The 5,010-nt window shown below is 39.7% G+C and overlaps 1 long non-coding RNA gene across 2 annotated transcripts in view; it reads left to right on the top strand.

The window, feature by feature from the left end:
- The window catches only part of LOC146600882 (uncharacterized), a 15,365-nt gene extending 10,747 nt beyond the window's left edge, over positions 1-4,618 (top strand). Inside the window, exons 3-4 of one of the 2 annotated variants that reach the window (XR_014897202.1) lie at positions 1,805-2,035; positions 4,190-4,618. This is a non-coding gene — a long non-coding RNA (uncharacterized LOC146600882). Of the gene's footprint in view, positions 1-1,804 lie in introns of both variants that reach the window. The other variant, XR_014897201.1, reaches the window with a different exon arrangement.
- Positions 4,619-5,010: the final 392 nt, after the last annotated feature.

Raw genomic sequence — 5,010 nt, 5'->3', positions numbered from 1 at the left:
GAAAAGACTCTTACCAAACCCGAGGAGTTAAAAGCTGCCCTCGTGGTGCTTCGCAAGCAGGCAAACGCTTTCGCTGCACCTCAGTAGAGCGTGGCCTGCTGCATCCTGTTTTTTTTGGCTGACACTCTTTGTCTGGACAGTGTTTTAGCTAGAATATGATAGGTTTTTWTTCTTTTCTTTCTTTTTTTTCTTTTTAAGGAGTGATTTCTTTTGAGGTAGAGGTTATATTGGCTAGAGGACACGGATTTAGGCTTTCCACTGTAACTGAACTATTAACCTGAACTGCAYGGAAATGCTACACCAAATAGCCATGCATTTGTTCAGCTGGTTCTGGCCTTTTACAAAGCAAAAGCTGGGGAAGTTTCTCAAGAAGAGACAGAGCGGAGGGTCACAGAGGGCGCCTGGCCCTCCACCTCTGAGCCCTGACCCGAGTACCACCGTGGGGCCCGATGTCCCTCCTGCTCAGCACAGAGGTGGAGCTGCTAGAGGGACCCGTACAGTTGTATCAGTGTACCGCCGTGCGTTTCCATACAAACCGGCTTTCCACGTGCGAATGTGTGAAGGGAAAACAAACAGAGCGAAGCCCCCGTGGATTCAGAAGTCACACCTCGCCGCATGAGGCTCCTCAAAGGGAGCCGTCAGGGCCAGGGGACTCAGCTCCGCATCTGGGACTGCTCCTCGCCGTGCTCCTGCCACTGACAGCTTTGTGGCCTTGTATAAGTCACTGCTCTTATATGTCTGCTTCCCTTCCCACCCTTTTGCCTAACATCTGTATTTTAAATTATAAGCTCTTCTGGGTGAGGGCTATGTCTATTTACATACTTATAAAGTGTTTAACGCAACACGCCTGATCTCTTGCACAGCCTCTAAGAATTACGCTAATACACTACCGCTACTAAATGTTTATTTGCTAATATTTTATTCCATTGTCTCTTGCTGAATGCAAGACAACTGGAAGCTTTGTCTCTCATGATAGAAATCCTGCATCACACGAGCCCAAGCTATTTCACAGACTACCTTCTTAAACGTATGTAGAATTTTCTAACAGGGATCCTCATATGTTTTATATGTTATTAATAAAGTTAACATTTCTATTAAGCACAACTCCCTTCTGGGATTCACACCCAAACTTGAACATAATAATCAAGAAAAAGCTTTCTGTCACATTATTAAACGTTCAGTTGCAACAGTATAGAAGGCTCTAGTAGCATAATGCCATGTTGGCATCTTTCCAGTATGGGAAATTTTTTCCACAGATTTTTTTTCAAGTCAATTTATTGCAAAACAGTTGCTTTCTGTAATATCTCAGATTTATCCAGAGTTTACAATGCAATCATTGCTCTTTGCTATTGAGAATGATTTATTTAGCCAGTTTTGGCCTTCATTCCAAAAGGCTGAACGCCAAATCATTACAGTGTATCTGGTGTTCTGTTGTCAGAAAATATGATCTTGCATTAAGATACTATTCAGAAACTCTAAAAGCCAGAGAAAACAATTGTGGTAAATCAAAACCTCATAAATACTTTATAAAGTTGTTTTTAATGTCTGTCCTCATGTGTGACAAAAAAGCACCAGTTTACATCCAATGAGAATATATGGGTTTTGAGGCTTCATTTCCTATATCATCTAAGTTTTAAAACAATATTGAAGTCTATCCCACATAGACCCAAAAGTCAAGCAGTTGTTGTCACATTATATTTTCAGATACTACTAGCGTTTTAATAAGCCAAGAGACAGAAACCACTTTTCTAGAGTTAACTCCAAGTGATACCTTCTTTCTTTCTTTCTTTCTTTTTTTTTTAAGAGGATACTGAAAGACAAAGAACCACATATGTGGCTCTGAAACTGAGGCTGCAACCATGCAAACACATACACACAGGCAATGCTGAATGCAGCTACAGAAGAGCAAGTGCCAAAGACTTAGGAGCAGCTGGCCCTGAATTTTGGCCTCAACACAGCATGTGAAATTGAACATATGTGTGGACTAGGTTTGACTCCCTTCAGATGCTTCTGGAACATGATAATGTCTCACTGGGTAAGAAAGTTGTTTTGTCTTCCAAACCACCCATGCCAATAACTTTTTTATTTCCTCACCAAAAAATCCAGAATAGCTTTCCTGTGTAGCATATCAGTGTGATGGATAACAGTGACTGCCAGAAGCTAGGAGATGTCAGTATGTCTGGGATAGATATTGAACTGAGTCTGTCTATCACTGTGGGGAGTTGGAGAGGGCAGAATGATAAATTCACATAGATTATGTCCAGATCTTACTATGAAAATATTCCACTTTATTTTTAGAGTACCAGAAATTTGTCATTTACCTTTAAGGTTATAAAATTAAACCACCCACAAGAAAATTGAGGGCCGGGGAAGCTGCTACCTCAAATGATATTGCATACCAATTCTGAAGCAACTAACCAATGAAATATGGAAAGTTGCTTTTTGCAAAGAGGAAACCACGGAGGCCAGGAGGAAGCACTGGGCTGAGAAAGGGGACTGCATTTGGAGGTAGTGCTGAGCCTCCAGTTGGCACTGAACAGTTTAAACCATGGCTGTGCTCCAGAGGAGGATAGAGGTTATTTACTCACTCTCATGCATCAGTGGTGGAAGACATTGAAGGAAAGAGAAAACTTGCCAAGATTTGATGTTCATGCTAGTAAGCAGTAGAAGCAATAGCAGTTTGACCCAACCTTATGTTTTTCACAAGAGAGGAAGGAGACTAATCTGTATCTTCAGAAGTGATCAACAATTTTATGTGCTTGGCTCATAAGGAACAGGTTTTCATAAGAGACTTGTTGAGCACTTTCTGAATTTTAGGTAACTTTAATGGCATTTCATATTGAACACTCAGCACCTGATGATATTCAGAATCTTTAATCACTTTTGAAAATTCTGGCCATCATATGGATGTGTTTCTGGTAAGAGTAGCCAGGGCATCTCACCAAGAAATCCAAGAACAGGAAGAGAGAAATTTGGGAGCACTGTATACAGTCAATTTACTTACACTTCTCCCATTGGAGCTTTTAATCCAGCCCCAATTCCTAACATATCAAAGAGTTTTGGAATAAGCCAGCCCCTCTGCTGATTCTGCAATGACAGTCTCATTTTTTAAAATCTCCCAGTGGTAGCTAGCCATAATAAATATGGTATCAAAACCAGAAGTTCTGGAAGGACTTGATTTTCTGCCAGGTAAGTCTCAAGATAACAGACCTGCACAGTTTAGGAGACCTCAAGTAAAATTATACATGGATTACTCCTAGTTTTACTAGGATTGTGGAATAAGAACCCTGCAGTTGGACGTTGCCTTCAACAGTCCTTAAATGCCCTCATAGTTTGATGATAAGGCTGGAGTATAAAAGCAAACTCACTAGCAGTGAAAAGGGGAAAATTACAACACACACACAAAAAAACCTTTACTCAGATTCAGCTCCTAAGAAATATAGTTTTATACTAACCAAAAAATAATTTTTACTGAAACATCCTATCTAACATATCACATACACATTACTTAGACAAACCCTTAGCATTAAAGCACACTGAAATTTCATAGTGAATTATTCAAAATTCACAACTTATTGCTGAGTAATATTAATTCATTCTCCCTAAATGCATACACTGCAGTACTGTCTTAGACTAGGTGATCACATGGTATTTTCATAGGGTCCTTGTTTCATTGGGAAAACTTGTAGTATGCATCTAGTGAATGTTTTATTTCATCTGTGTTATTCAGGGTCATATTTTCATGTCATATTTTTCAGTGCAAACTTAGTCCTCTTCTGAAGAAGGAATCTATGTTGATTTTCTCTCACATTTCCCTCTGACATTCATTTGTATAGCATTTCAATGGTACAACCATTTTCATAATACCTGTGAAAGTTAGGGGGAAATCTTCATCCATATGCTCATTCAGAAGGAACAGAGGTACAGGCATCAAGAATCTGTTAGGGCTAGCAGAGCAATTTCACACCACCCAGGCGTGATTTTAAAAATACTGTATCACAGCGAGTGTTCTGCTGCTTTCCAAATCACAGCTCCCTATTCAGCTTAGCTACAACTGTGAGTGCTCAGTACTTGTGTAAACTGGTCCTCCACAGCCTCTGCAACCAGACACCCAGAAAGCAAATAGCACATAATTGTTGATTGCCTTTGAGAAGCTTGTTTTCAGAAAGTCATGTAGCGTCCCCCACAGGAAGCCCGTGACAGAGATGAGAAGAGAGCCCAGATCATCAGGGCATCGTCGAGCTGCCACACATGCACGGTCATCTCCCCATCTTCTGCAGTCCCTGACTTGTTCAGCACATCTTTCAGCCTCTGTAGCAAGCGGCAACTGTTTCCTTTGCTACCAAATCCTGATTCAGTGCTTGATGAATCCACGCTGTTTGTAGAATAAATTTCTCTGATAAAATAGTAGATAAATGTAAACAAGCCTTTTATAATTAGAGATGTGGATGGGATTCAGGCTTTCTGTTCATGTTGCATAGGAAATTCTGTGGTTAACAAATGTTGAACGTGCTTCTGAAATGTGTATAAAGCAAGGTTTCAGAAGCTGATTTGTTTGTTTTGATCTCAAGTTTTGGAGCTATTTGCAGTTTTCTAATAGTGGATTTATTTCAAAATACAAAACAAGCTGACAAGAAATACCAATACATTTGATTCTGAAAACAAGGAAACAAAACCATCCAGCAGTATCAAAGCACCTTTTCCTCCCTTTYCCCATCGTAGGAAATCTTTGAATTTATAGATATTATCATAAATGTCTGTTAGCTCAATTCTGGCACCACCTGAATTTTGTAATGTTCGTAACTACAATAATATTATGTTGCTTGTATATATATTGTTTCTTAGAACTCTTAAAATGTGGACTGGAAAAAAAAAGTTGGTATCATATTATCATCCACATGGTTAAGAACAGGGATAGAAGATATAGAGCCTCTGTAGACCTCACTAATTAGGAGTTAACAGAGCAGCTGACAGCAGCAGGAGGATTTGTGTTAGGGAAGTTTAAATTTT

This window comes from Rhea americana, unplaced genomic scaffold (assembly GCF_003343005.1).
Source record: "Rhea americana isolate MKP2758 unplaced genomic scaffold, rheAme1 scaffold_112, whole genome shotgun sequence".
In the NCBI taxonomy this organism is placed as follows: domain Eukaryota; kingdom Metazoa; phylum Chordata; class Aves; order Rheiformes; family Rheidae; genus Rhea; species Rhea americana.
Note: the sequence above shows the minus strand (reverse complement) of the source record. Positions and strands in the feature narration are given on the sequence as shown.